The sequence below is a fragment of the Lepisosteus oculatus genome, unplaced genomic scaffold, assembly GCF_040954835.1.
Source record: "Lepisosteus oculatus isolate fLepOcu1 unplaced genomic scaffold, fLepOcu1.hap2 HAP2_SCAFFOLD_67, whole genome shotgun sequence".
Classification (NCBI taxonomy): Eukaryota; Metazoa; Chordata; class Actinopteri; order Semionotiformes; family Lepisosteidae; genus Lepisosteus; species Lepisosteus oculatus.
The window spans coordinates 301,469-316,271 of NW_027168224.1; the positions used below are offsets into that span (position 1 = coordinate 301,469).

The 14,803-nt window shown below is 47.6% G+C and overlaps 4 non-coding genes across 4 annotated transcripts; all 4 read right to left on the reverse strand.

Annotated features, from left to right (window-relative positions):
• Positions 1-174: 174 nt before the first annotated feature.
• Positions 175-316, reverse strand: LOC138233362 (U4 spliceosomal RNA). The gene has a single exon (XR_011187474.1). It is a non-coding gene; the product is annotated as a U4 spliceosomal RNA (small nuclear RNA).
• A 1,327-nt stretch (positions 317-1,643) lies between these two features.
• Positions 1,644-1,785, reverse strand: LOC138233350 (U4 spliceosomal RNA). Its single transcript, XR_011187463.1, has one exon. It is a non-coding gene; the product is annotated as a U4 spliceosomal RNA (small nuclear RNA).
• Positions 1,786-2,015: 230 nt separating this feature from the next.
• On the reverse strand, positions 2,016-2,132 carry LOC138233393 (U5 spliceosomal RNA). Its single transcript, XR_011187505.1, has one exon. It is a non-coding gene; the product is annotated as a U5 spliceosomal RNA (small nuclear RNA).
• Positions 2,133-13,697: 11,565 nt separating this feature from the next.
• Positions 13,698-13,771, reverse strand: trnat-agu (transfer RNA threonine (anticodon AGU)). The gene has a single exon. It is a non-coding gene; the product is annotated as a tRNA-Thr (tRNA).
• Positions 13,772-14,803: the final 1,032 nt, after the last annotated feature.

The window sequence follows — 14,803 nt, forward strand, 5'->3', positions numbered from 1 at the left end:
CCAGGCCTTCAAAAAAGACGCTTTTTTGGTGCTCTGTTAAAAAAGCGTCGACATTACCTCTTTCAAAAGGCTTCACTTTCCTAGTCACATTACAAGGCTCATTGAACCCGGGCTGTTTCCTCCAGCGGTATAGTATTGCAGTTAGACAGCACGATGCCTGCAAGACTATGTCACGCTCTGACGAGACTGTCAAAAATTGCTTTCGCCGATTGTATTGCAAACCGGCGGAAGCGGGGTATTGGGAAAAGTTTTCAACTAGCAATAATCGCGCCTCGGCTAAACCTCACAGGCTACGATACTGCCAATGCGCAAAGCTGACGGTTGCCAGGCAACCGCGGGGATCCTATGGAAATCGTCATCAATCGTCTCATGGCATGTCGTTGCTGTAACGCTTCATATTTGTCGTCTTCTTCTAGCTTGAGGTTTTGAAGAATGTCATGACAGACAAGGGCTCCGTCGGGAACAAAGGGCGTTGTGAGAAAACCGTTGCTTATTTTCAGCAGCAGAAATACAACCCTTTAAATACAAGATGACAGAACAATGACGAAGGGCATGCCGGGAGGAACTCATGCACTACAGAGGAAAGGGGGCGGGCACGTACAGTTCACATTCAAGCCACAAGTACTCTTCTCGGATGTTGCACAAACAAATCCTAACGTCCTGAAAGCATTGCAGCATGTTTGTGTCCCACTTCCCGTGGCTGCAGGACGACTGACACGAAGGGACAAACACAATCTGTGGCGTTTAGCGTGACATAGTCTTGCAGGCATCGTGCTGTCTCACTGCAATACTATACCGCTGGAGGAAACAGCCCGGGTTCGATGAGCATTGGAATGTGACTAGGAAAGTGAAGCCTTTTGAAAGAGGTAAAGCACTGCACAACGGAACTGAGGGAGAATCTTACAGGGGATTCTGAGCGGTGTCTGCATACACGCAGTCCGATACGGGTGCTGAAAGCTTGAGCTACTCTCAATGTCATGCTGCCTTTCCTCGGAGTAAATCTGTTACATTGAAAGAATGCTTCTGGCAGGTTCAAAAAGGGACCTTTGTTAATTGGAGAAATCAATGATTTCGAATGAATTCTGTATGCGTTAAAAGACAGCTATACACAGAAAACATGCAGGACACTGCTCATGATGTTTCCCGAGCCGAAACACAGTGCGTTTTTCCAAGCCATCTGACAAAGCCCGCCCACTGAAAACTGCAGCAGATCGTGTAAAGACGTTCAACTTTGTAACTACTGCACGCACAGGAAGCAGAATAAATTCCTCTTTTCAAACTGTCAAAGGTTTGCTTTGCGAACGCTGCAGGACATCGCACAATCTCTTTTGAACGGGGACAAACAATTTCTTATGGGGCGCAGTAAGTACAGACGTTTAAAAAGCTCCACTCATGCCGACGATGCAGCATGAAGAAGCGCAACCTAACGTTTGACAGACAAAGGCCGGGCGCCGCTATGAGCAATATGAAATCAAACTGACAGCACACGGCGTTTCGCGCTGACTCAAAAGTGATCTCGACAGACGCTGTTCTCTGCATAACGCTGAAAGAGCTAAAGAGCGTTTCTGTTGAGACGTAACAAGCTTGTTTCTTTCTACCATGATGTTACCATGACAAAATCTGTCTTTAAACACCTTGCTCAGTCTCTGACGAGACTGTCAAAAATTGCTTTCGCCGATTGTATTGCAAACCGGCGGAAGCGGGGTATTGGGAAAAGTTTTCAACTAGCAATAATCGCGCCTCGGCTAAACCTCACAGGCTACGATACTGCCACTGCGCAAAGCTGACGGTTGCCAGGCAACCGCGGGGATCCTATGGAAATCGTTGTCAATCGTCTCATGGCATGTCGTTGCTGTAACGCTTCATATTTGCGGCCGGACACTTCCCGCCTCCCAAAGAAAAGAGCGCCAATCAGACAGGCGGAGACCGAGGACTCGCAGAGCAGACGGCCACAGTCGCCGTAATAAGAGCGATTGTGAGCGGTTTTGTTTTCTCTCTTTGACCAGCCCAGCTGCGCCCCACCCGAAGGCAGGGAAGCACAAAAATTGTATGGAACTCATTCATGCTCCTCTCCATGGAAATCTTTAGTAAAAGGCAAAAGATTTGTACGAGATGAAGAGAAACCAGAGTGCGTGGCTGGACAGCTGCAGGAGCCCAGGCCGCCTTCAAGGCCTCTGCCCTGCCGGTCGTGGTTGGTAATGCACCTGGCCTTACAAACGAGCCAGTGGGGCCCGTTCAGCTCCGGGCTCATCGCCTGTGGCTCTCGGCTTACCTGGCAGGGGAGATACCTTGATCAGCCTGTAGTTGGAGTAGTTGGATTGTTTTCTTGTTTTGTGGAAGCAGTGTTTGTTTTGCAGTTTGAGATGGCAACCTTTGGATCCCGCAAGAATGCTGTACGTTTTGAGCTTTTGGGTGACCTCTTCATAGATAGATAGATAGATACTTTATTGATCCCGTGAGGGAAATTGCAGTGCAACAGCAGCTTAACACACACAACACAGCCACAGTGTAACGAATTATATACTAATAGTACAATACATACAATACAATACAAGAGTTACTCACAGTCCGGACACACAAGAGGAAACTAGAACAGAACAGTACACAGAAAATCGTATCACACGTATGAATATAAATATAGATGTAACCATAGATATAAATATAAATATAAATGTATTGCACAGGTCCCTGGCATATATTGCACAAAAGTGGTTGTAAACGGGAAAAAGAAAAAGAAAAAGAAAGAGAACAGATGTAGCAGTATATGTGTATATGCGTTTAGTCCAGAAACAGGTCACTGTCGCTGTTGCCTCTGCCAAGACGCAAGGTGGATGCGTTGTACAGTCTTATGGCAGACGGCAAGAATGACCTCCTGTAGCGCTCCCTGTCGCACCGTGGGTGAATCAGTCTATTGCTGAACATGCTCTTCATTCCTGCAAGCCTGTCATAGAGGGGATGGGAGAAGTTGTCCATGATGGCCTCCAGTTTGGACATCATTCTCCTCTCAGCCACTACCTCCAAGGGGTCCAGGTCAGACCCAATGACAGAGCTCGCTCTCCTGATGAGCTTGTTCAGCCTTTTGGAATCTACTGCTCTAATCCCAGAGCCCCAGCACACCACTGCGTAGAAAATGGCACTCGCTACCACCGACTGATAAAACATGTGTAGCATCTTACTACACACATTGAAGGACCTGAGCCTCCTCAAGAAGTAAAGTCGGCTCTGTCCGTTCTTATAGATGGCCTCGATGTTCTTAGACCATTCCAGTCTATCGTCGATGTGCACTCCCAGGTACTTGTACGAGTCCACCATCTCCACGCCACTCCCATGGATGTAGACAGGAGTAGGTTTGACCTTTTTCCTCCTGAAATCTACCACCAGTTCCTTTGTCTTTGTAACATTCAGTTCCAAGTGGTTCACCCCACACCACTCCACAAAGCTGCTGACCAGTCCTCTGTACTCCTCCTCCTGCTCACCCTTGATACACCCCACAATCGCAGAGTCATCTGAGAACTTTTGCAGGTGGCATGACTTTGAGTTGTACTTAAAGTCCGAAGTATAGAGGGTGAAGAGGAATGGAGAAAGAACTGTCCCTTGAGGTGCCCCTGTGTTACTCACTACCAGTTCAGACACGCAGTTCTGAAGTCTCACAGACTGTGGTCTGCCCGTCAGGTAGTCAGTGATCCACGAGGTCATGGAGGCATCGACTTGCATCTCCTCCAGCTTCCTCCTTAGAAGTAAGGGCTGGATGGTATTGAAGGCACTGGAGAAGTCGAAAAACATGATCCTTACAGTGTTGCCAGCCCTGTCCAGGTGTGAGTAGGCCCTTTGCAGCATGTAGATGATCGCATCCTCCACACCAACACTGGGCTGGTAGGCAAACTGTAGGGTGTCCAGTGATGAGCTGACCATGGGTCTCAGGTGGGATAAGACCAGTCTCTCCAGTGTCTTCATGATGTGAGAAGTCAGTGCAACTGGTCTGTAGTCGTTGAGGACAGAGGGGCGCCCTTTCTTTGGTACCGGGACCAGGCATGATGTCTTCCAGAGCACCGGGACTCTCTCCAAGCGCAGGCTCAGGTTGAACAGTCGCTGGAGCACTCCGCTCAGCTGATCAGCACAGGCCCTCAGAACTCTGGGACAGATGTTATCTGGTCCTGTGGCCTTACCCCCGTGCAGCCTCTTCAGCTCCTTCTTCACCTGGTCAGCTGTGATGGTCAGCCTGGCCCGGGGGATGATGCTCATAGTGCTTTCAGTGCCGGAGGTGTTAATGGCAGAGGTGTTGGAGAGTGGCAGCTGTGGGGGATGGGTGGGTGAGCAGCCGTCGGGGGTTGTAGCTGTAGGCGGCCATGTTTGTGGGGGGATGGAGGAGGTGTTGGGCAGTTGCAGCTGTGAAGGGTTAGGGAGCGTGTGGCTGTGGGGGGATGGGTGTTGCGCCACAGAGGACCCAGAATCAAACCTGTTAAAGAACTGGTTCAACTTGTTGGCCATCTCCAGGTTCCCTTCTGTTGCAACCCCAGCCTGTTTGAAGCCAGTGATCTCTCTCATGCTGCTCCATACATCTCTCACCCTATTCCTTTGCAGCTTGTCCTCTACCTTCCTCCTGTAGGCATCCTTGCTCTCTCTTAACTTCTGCTTTAGCTCCCTCTGTACACGCTTGACCTCTTCCTTATCTCCCCTCCTAAAGGCTCTCTTCTTGTCATTCAGAAGAGCCTTCAGGTCGCTGGTGATCCAGGGTTTGTTATTTGAAAAGCAGTGTACGTCTTTGGTGGGGATGGTGTTGTCTACGCAGAAGTTAATATAGTCAGTGACACAGTCCACCATGCTGTCTATGTCCTCCCCATGTGGTTCGCACAGCACATCCCAGTTGGTGGCCTCCAAAGCACCACGTAGATCCTCCATAGCCTCCTGAGACCATCTCCTCACGGTCCTCATGGTCACAGGTTGGCGCTGGACAATAGGCTTGTATAGTGGTGTAAGCAAGACAAGGTTGTGATCTGATCTGCCAAGGGGGGGAAGGGCTGTGGAACTATATGCATCCTTAGCATTGGCATATAATAAGTCCAGTGTTTTGTTTTCCCTGGTCGGGCACTTAACAAACTGGTGGAAAGTAGGCAGAGTGGTGGAAATAGATACGTGGTTAAAGTCTCCTGAAATAGCTATAAAAGCGCTTGGGTGCTTTGTTTGTAGCCTGGCTGTGACTGTGTTTATGACGTCACACGCTACCTCTGCATTTGCCGTAGGTGGAATGTAAACAACAACAAAGATGGCGCATGTAAACTCCCGCGGCAGATAGTACGGACGCAGTCCTACGGCTACCAGTTCAATGTCCGGGTTACAGACGCGCTCCTTAACATGAATATGTCCAGGATTACACCATCTGTTGTTTACAAGCACCGCGAGCCCCCCTCCTTTCCTCTTACCGCTTTCGGTATTTCTGTCCGCCCGCACCGTCTGAAAGCCGCCGATGGTAACGTTCGAGTCCGGAATAAGTTCCTGCAGCCACGTCTCGGTGAAACACATGATACTGCATTCACGATACTCCCTCTGGCTTCTCACCAATGCTCCCAGTTCGTCCATCTTGTTCGCTAAGGACCGCACATTTCCCATGATGATCGAAGGAAGGTAGGGTTTAAATCTCCTTCTCTTCGCCTTTCGCGTCGCACCAGCCCTACAGCCTCGGCTTCTCCTCCTCAGCTCCTCCGGCACCGATGGCTTCTCTCCAGTGAGTAGAGGCGGACGCGCTAGCGCGATCAGCTGGTCCCGCGTGTAGACAATGCCTCTGTGGCTATCGGCATTGCAACTCGATAGCCACAGAGGTCCGAGTATCAGAAAAAACAAGAAAAAGTTTCTCAGCTTCCTAGTATCCATCATGTTGTGATCGCAAATCTAGTTGCCGGCAAAGGTATGAAGAAAAAACACTAACACACTAGCATTTACTAACTGAAAGAAACAAAAAGACAACAAAAAGACACGGAGCTGCTGTAGCAGGCTGCCACTAACATGGCGCCATCTTGAATTACTGGCGTATGCAGTAATTGGATCGTATGCAGTTCAGCAGAAAAGTGTTACAGAAGGAACTTGGCTTTGAACCTCGGCACTTGGATTTCATCTTCGCTCTCCCAGGTCAGAAAGCATCTGAGGTTGTTTTTGCTACCTATTCTCTGTTTGAACAATGTGTGGATGTGTTTGAGGCAAAAAGAGGGAAAGTTCCTGCCCTTGAGAAGATCATCTTGCAGCCTCTGACACGGAGAGAGAGGAAAACGGTGCATGTTGTTGTGTTCTCGGAACTGGCAAAGACGGAGGACATTCACACCTGGCTTAACCAGTACTGCATCGTCCACCATGGAACTGAGGTTAGAGATGTTGACGGTATAAAAACAGGAGCAAGGAAATTCGAGGTTTGCTTGCTACCGGACAATGTAAATGGAGGCTTAAGGCACCTGCCCTCTACAATCCGGCTGGGCGCCTGCAATGGCTATGTTTTTTATGTGGGACAACCAAAGGTGTGTCGGCGCTGTGGTGCTGTGGGACACCTGGCATCGTCCTGCACTGTGAAATGCTGCAAGACCTGTGGCAAACAGGGACATTTAGCCTCTGACTGTTCAATGCTGCCAAAGTGCAATTTATGTGGCTCGGAAGGACACGTTTTTAAGAACTGCCCTCACGCCTACGCCAATAAACTCAAAATGAGAAAGGATGAGGCAGTGCTTGTTTCAGCCAAACCGGCCCGAAAAGCCAAAGCAAACAACAAGTCAAACAAAGAACCCTTGTTGGACAAAGAGTCTCAGGCTCCAGCCAGGATCAGTCCTGCTGTGGCGCTGGGGCCGGTGGAAGAGAAATCCACTACGCCCCCACAACCGCAGACTGCACCAGACAAGCACGAGGGTTTGAAAACCCCCGAGAACAGCGAGGACCCCTCCCCCATTCCTGCTCCTCAGAACGAGGGCCAGTGTGGGGCCCCCCGGTGGAGCGGGTCCAGCGAGGAGACCCAGGATTCAGCGGAGCTGCTTTTCTCAGACTCTGCAAGTGCTACAGATGCCCTCCTCTCCTCCATCCAGTCCATCACGGAGGATCTGCAGCAGCTGGTGGGTGAGGGGGAAGAGGAGACTGGTGCATTGGCTGCACCCCTTTCCCCTCAGTGCTCCCAGGAGCTGGACTTGAGGAAAAGGAAAAATGACTCTGTTTTCTCCCCGAGCGAGGAGGAAGGAGAGCATGGCGATGGGGACAGCTGGAACCCCTCCACCCCTCCCTCTACCCCCTTCCTTGAAATGGACTCCGTGAATGCTTTTACTGCTGCCACCCTGATGAAGGCTCATTCAGAGGATGGCTGGCAGGAAATTGGTAAGAAGAAAAAGAAAAAGAAGAAGGTAACAGGTGAGACAGAAAAGACTTTAAACTCTCAGACACATATAGATGTATATATCCCACAACAGCAGGATATACATGGTCAGGGAGGAATAGCAGCTCCAGAATTGACTATTGCTTTGTCTCAGAGAGAGTGAAAGTTGTTGGGGTCACTCTTCAGCCTGTCTTCTTCTCAGATCATCAGGCTTTAGGGTGTAGAGTGGAACTCCAGGGCGGGACTGTTTTTGGCCCAGGCCTCTGGAAACTCAACACAAAGCTGCTAGAGAACGAGGGGGTAGTATCCCGCTACAAGGAGAAACTATCACAGTGGCTGTCCTTGCAGTGTCTGTACGGGTCAGTAGGAGAGTGGTGGGAGGAGGTGAAGGTGAGGACAAAGGCCTTTTTCATGGCTGAGGGAAGGAAGGCTGCTGCCAGACGGAGAGGAGTGCTAGTCAGGAAACAGAGGCAGCTGCAGCGTCTCTACACGATGCTGCACAGTGGCTTCGATGTGCTCGAGGATATCGCCCTTTTAAAAAAGGACATCCGGAGCATAGCCGAAGAAAGTAGTCGAGGAGTGCTGTTAAGAAGCAGAGTGCAGTTCTTGGAAGAAAATGAGAAGTGTACTCGCTTCTTTTTCAGGAAAGTGGTAGGCTCCAAGTCTGTCATGGAAAGTGTAGTTGATGAGGAGGGACGAGAGAGAACAGAGCCGAGTGCTATTCTCTCCTGCACCGAGGCCTTCTACTCAAGACTGTACAGCTCTACAGAGGTAAAGGATGAAGAAATTCATTTTTTTACCTCAAAGCTAGAAAACGTTTTGAGTGAAGAAGATAGGGAAGTACTTGAGAGGGATTTGACAGTAGAAGAGCTGAGACAGGCTATGGAGAGCTTACAGCAGGGGAAAACTCCGGGTGCTGACGGGCTCCCTAAAGAATTTTATTGCACCTTTTGGGATCTGCTTCAGGATCCGCTACTGCTCCTATTCGTGGAAAGCTATAAGACAGAATTGCTGCCTGACTCCTTAAGAGAAGGCACTATCTCTCTCTTGTTTAAGAAAGGAGCAAAGAATAACATAAAGAACTGGAGACCCCTCAGCCTGTTAGGCGTGGACACTAAGATCCTCTCCAAAGCCCTTTTCCTGCGCCTACAAAATGTAGTGGCCTCACTGGTAGGGAAAGAACAGACTTGTGGGATAGCAGGACGCCTGATGAGCGACAACCTGGCCTTGTTGAGGGATGTCTGTCTGTACTCAGAGGATCGCTCCCTCCCTCTGTGCATTTTAAGTGTAGACCTAGAAAAGGCCTTTGACCGGTAGGCGGTGCGTGATTGGTTGACCGACAGGGGCACTCGTGGTCCATTGGTCTGTCGTAGAAAGACTTACTGTAAACGTCTTTACTGTGCCCGTTGTAGATATTGAATTTTGCCACTGAAGGGAAATCTTAGTACCTGAGCATAAAAAGAATAGGAGCATACTGTAACGCGTGTGAAGGCCATAAACGATATTAATTTTGGAACGTAAACATACAGTATATAGCTGGTCTTGGTACTTTAAAGAAAAAAATACACACCAGTATTCCATTTCTCCCTAACCATTGTAAGCTTCGAAGTCTTTAACTAACGTGATACCGGAGTCAACAAGCATACTTTTAGAATTTGATTAAAAGGGAATATAATATGGAATCACGTATCTCAAGAAATTAATAACGATATAATTATATTCATGTTGCAAAAGAACTGCAACGGACATAAAAACTCCCTTGCTTTTAACAGAGCGTTCCATAATTTCTAACTACGAAAATGCCAGGTGAAAGGATTTGTAAACATATTTTGTTAAAGCAAGTCAGTTTTTTCCGCAACAAATAAAATACATTTTTCCAAGAAAGTTTAGCCTTTGTCACTAATGAAACCACTAAATAAAGACATAAATATAGAAATCTTAAGATTTGTTTTATTTAATGTTGGTAGCAGGATGAACTGTCAGAGTGTATATTTTGTCACAAAGTTGCTGCAAGATGTTAACAGTGAAAAAGGTATTTAGAAATGAGTTATTTCAAGATGAAAAAGAAAACATACACGAAACATGGTTTCATAACGACCAGAATCGGTCTTGAGATATTTTTAACTTGATTTACAGTATTTGAGAGGTATGTCTTAACACCGATACTACAGTGCTTAAGTACTGCTCACGTATATGTTTCTAGGTTTATATTATGCATTTCATACGGTCAAATTACTTTTGAGCAACTAATAAGAAGCGCGAAACGGTATGCGTTTTAGTTTCGTTTTGTGCTGGGACCCGTGGATTGATTAGAGATATCAAGTACATACAAGTCATTTTTTAAATGTTGTAGTTCGTCTTGAAAAAATGTTACGAGTACATCATCTATCAACAATTACACAGGTTCTGTTTCCATATTGCGGATTTTGGTTAGGTATTATCAAATCCAGTGGCGCTGTGTGTTAGTTTACTGAGTCCCATGTCACATGGTCTGTGATTGAAACCTGTAAAACCGGTTTAATTCGTCACAGCCAGCACTCTTCAGGTGTGAGGGTCTTCTGCTCAGAATGAAACGCTAAAATGTTTGTGTTTATTCTAATGGTAGTGGGGGCAGGGTGTGTGGGAACAGGTTTGGTTGAAATTGCATTGGACATCTATGTTCTTCACACCTGAAACATTTTCTCTGAAAGCATTTTCTTCGCAGTTTAACCGATCTTGTTACAGCATGTTACAGTTTACTATTATTAACCATATTAATTTTAAGTGCATTAAAGTGAATGTAAAATCTTGTAAAAATATATTTTCATTGTTCAAATATACATTAAGTCTGACTATCATATAATAAGTTAAATACAAAACTAAAGATAAAATAGGGTTAAATATAATTCAAAATATTTTGCTAACAATGTTAACTGTTTATGAATAATAAAATGTATTAACTAAGGAGTAGGATGGCACAGTTGTTAGTATGTTTTTTGTTTTGTTTCTTTTTCATAAATACAACAGTAGTACCTGATGTCTCAGTGGCTTTCAAAATTAAATTATGCATGCAAACCTGTGAACTTGAAAGATAACTAAGATATCCATCCATTATATTCCATAATATCCATGAAATATATGGCGCTGAAATATGTGTGACGCAGTGGTGGCCTGACACGGTGAGGTGCCCTGGCAGCTGTGTGATGCAGTGGTGGTCGGGTATGTAGAGGTGCACTGGCAGCTGTGTGTTGTGACGCAGTGGTGGCCTGGCACGGTGAGGTGCGCTGGCAGCTGTGTGATGCAGTGGTGGTCGGGTATGTAGAGGTGCACTGGCAGCTGTGTGTTGTGACGCAGTGGTGGCCTGGCACGGTGAGGTGCGCTGGCAGCTGTGTGATGCAGTGGTGGTCGGGTATGTAGAGGTGCACTGGCAGCTGTGTGTTGTGACGCAGTGGTGGCCTGGCACGGTGAGGTGCGCTGGAGCTGTGTGATGCAGTGGTGGTCGGGTATGTAGAGGTGCACTGGCAGCTGTGTGTTGTGACGCAGTGGTGGCCTGGCACGGTGAGGTGCGCTGGAGCTGTGTGATGCAGTGGTGGTCGGGTATGTAGAGGTGCACTGGCAGCTGTGTGTTGTGACGCAGTGGTGGCCTGGCACGGTGAGGTGCGCTGGAGCTGTGTGATGCAGTGGTGGTCGGGTATGTAGAGGTGCACTGGCAGCTGTGTGTTGTGACGCAGTGGTGGCCTGGCACGGTGAGGTGCGCTGGAGCTGTGTGATGCAGTGGTGGTCGGGTATGTAGAGGTGCACTGGCAGCTGTGTGTTGTGACGCAGTGGTGGCCTGGCACGGTGAGGTGCGCTGGCAGCTGTGTGATGCAGTGGTGGTCGGGTATGTAGAGGTGCACTGGCAGCTGTGTGTTGTGACGCAGTGGTGGCCTGGCACGGTGAGGTGCGCTGGCAGCTGTGTGATGCAGTGGTGGTCGGGTATGTAGAGGTGCACTGGCAGCTGTGTGTTGTGACACAGTGGTGGCCTGGCACGGTGAGGTGCGCTGGCAGCTGTGTGATGCAGTGGTGGTCGGGTATGTAGAGGTGCACTGGCAGCTGTGTGTTGTGACGCAGTGGTGGCCTGGCACGGTGAGGTGCGCTGGCAGCTGTGTGATGCAGTGGTGGTCGGGTATGTAGAGGTGCACTGGCAGCTGTGTGTTGTGACACAGTGGTGGCCTGGCACGGTGAGGTGCGCTGGCAGCTGTGTGATGCAGTGGTGGTCGGGTATGTAGAGGTGCACTGGCAGCTGTGTGTTGTGACGCAGTGGTGGCCTGGCACGGTGAGGTGCCCTGGCAGCTGTATGATGCAGTGGTGGCCTGGCACGGTGAGGTGCGCTTGCAGCTATATGACGCAGTGGTGGCCTGGTACGGTGAGGTGCGCTGGCAGCTGTGTGATGCACAGCTCAGTTGGTTTTGTCCAACTGAGCAATCTTGCTTTCATAAAATATACCAACATTTTAATGACTGATGATTAACATGCTGTAATACACAGTTCAAAATTAAAGGCTCAAATGCTGTACATGAGAGGTTAAGCTCCCCCTGGCGGTTTTACAAGGCGACGCCGGATAGTTAGTCACGTGACACACGTGAACCGCGTGATACCCCGGTGGGCGTGTCGCGGTATGCCGCGAAATACCTCACCCATTTTGAATGGCTGCATCTGTACGTTCAGAATCAAACCCGCAGCTGTTGTTTGACTTTATTTCTTGACTAATTACAACTGAGTGTCGCACGAGCAGTTACGTAAACTTGTCTGGTATATTTGAAAACAAATGCCGTTCTTCAATTAAAACTAACAGTACATTGTCAGGGACATTCAGTTCTATAAAAACAAGAGACAGACAAGAGAATATTTCTTCCTTTCATGTGGACTACGTGTTGACTTACTGGTCGGAATAATTGAAAAGTTCGGGTTCATAGCCGATGCAGTGCGTGCTAATTAGAACAGCAACGCTGAGTTCTCAGCACCGTACTGAGCCCAGGTGTTTTTCTAAAGCTGTCAGGTGCAGTTCATTTACATGAAGGAAATCTCTTACTGGGTGCAATTACAATGCAGTAAGTAGCACAGACTACTTAGGGAGCAGCCCGGTGCGTTTAAAAATGACCTGAGCCAGACAGGAGTCGAACCTACAATCTCCTGATTCGTAATCAGACGCGTTATCCATTGCACCACTGGACCTGGTGTGACACTGCAGGACTGTAACCCAGTGAGCTCAGCCCTGCAACTAGTAAAATATTACCCCCGGTCCATTCTTTTCCAAAAGTGAGAAACACCTGTTTTCTACATGTTGTCTGTTTTAAAACCATATCTCTTTAAACCAAACCAAGAGTTTGTCTTTTGCACTGCTATTCTGATTCATTTCGATTTCAAAGAAAAAAAAAACATTACCTTCCAAAGCATCATAAAATTGTCCCTTCTTCCAGACTCTACTTCTCTCTTGTAGTAGTACAGCAGACCTTTCCAGGTGAGCAGATCACAGAGTCCGAAATGAGCTTCCTCCATCAAGCAAAGTACCTGAACATGACTCTGTCATCATAAAAGCGCCCCTGTAATAAAGAAATTAAATCCGAAATCAAGAGGGCAGTTGCCTACTGAAATACAAGAAGTCATCAATTTTAACCTAGCAACACATTAAAGGCTGCATCTATACAAGTACGATTCTAGAAATGCTCACCAGATTACGTTTTAAGAAGGAACTGTGCCTCAGGTTCCGCCGAGATCTTAACTCGGATGGCAGGATTCAGAGTCCGGAGTGCGGACTGATGGCGCACGGAGGGTCCATATACTGTGGATCCCTCAGTGATCTTCCGCGTATTCAAACCGCCAGCGTGTGACTCCCCTGTCCCCGTGACCTCATTGCTCTGCTCTCTCCTCTGTGCAGCCGAGCCCGGCTCATGGTAAAGTGAAAAAAAATATGCCCTCAACGTGAGATTTAGTCTGGAGCGAGGATAGATGTTACCTTTTTATCATTGAACAGGATGTATGTGATGTGGCGATTAGGTTCAATTTTGTATCCTCTTTAAAAGATTAAGGACTGGGGTGAGCGTGATTTACCAGCTAAGAACCCGACGTGCGCACCGTTTAAGCTGCATAGACTCGGTCGTTTAACTCTTCTCCATTAGTAGGGTTAAGGTTAAAGAAAAAAACATTGCTGACTTATTTTTTTTTTTGCCAGCCGCTAGCGCTGATTAGCAAGGTTTGTATTTCATGTTTTGCAAGTTGCATCCATTTTAAGAAAAACAAGTCGCGTTAAAGACAGGAAATGAATACTTGCATTTAATTAAGTCTAGCTGTAGGCGGTTGTCCATAATGACCAGTACTGTTCAAGAAGACAGAACAAGGAAGGCACCGCTGGGATTCGAACCCAGGATCTCCTGTTTACTAGACAGGCACTTTAACCAACTAAGCCACAGCACCCCAGGAGTGTTGTCCTTTTGCAGCCACTTGGACACACCTTTAGAAAAACATTTTGTTAACAGGCATTCTGCCTCAGCCTAAACACCTATAGCTTGCAAAGCGCATGCTATTAGACAGGCACCTCTGCAAGACCTTAAGAGTCTCTTAAACTAGTGATAGTAAGGTGTTCCCAATGGGTGATGTTCGGCTTTCAAATCATCTCTCCGTGGAAGCGCCGAGATGCAGCTGTTTAAGGCTTAGAAGCAGCTGACTGTTTCACTACCTAGCTGATCACTGTCAGTCAGGGAGCTTAGAGGTGAAAAGCCTGTCTGAGAGACAATTCGCCGTCGATCAGTTCAATATGTTCCGTACCAGCTCGGCGCACCCGAGATCATCTTGGTAGCCGTGTAGCTCAGATGAGTGAGAGCTTGTGTGTATTTACCACCGTGATTGGATGCCGGCCCTTCTCAGGTCACAGTAAACCTTCTGCTCAAAAAAAGTGAGGTAAAACCTCACTCTGCACAGTAAAACCTAAAAAAGTGAGGTTTTATTTAATCTCTGACCAAGGGAAACGTTTCATTTTTTCAAAGAAATGTTTGTTAAAAAATAAAGTCATAGTTCCATGGGATTCAATCATAGACCGTGTGACATGGAAGTCAGGAACCTAACCCACTAAAGCACTACAGAAACATTATCGACAGACAATGTACAGCGTGTACTATTCTTGTGTTGTGGTACATGAATATAATTATATCGTTATTAATTTCAAATTTATAACTTTATTAACTTTATAAATTTATTAACGTTATTAATTAATTTCACGACGCACAGACAGAGCGTGGGGAGCTGCCGCCTGCAAACACGGCTCCAGGCAGGACTCCGCTCTGCAGGAGCCGCAGAGCAGAGGAGATGGGGGCAGCTTAGCTCCTGTGCAGAGACCTGAGCTGTTGTTGCTGCGGACGCTGTCTTTTCTGCACTCGGGGTAGGAGTGAATGTTGAGTTGCCCTTAGAAATGAAGCAAAGCACTTCAACGGCACGGGTGTGTGTGTGTGC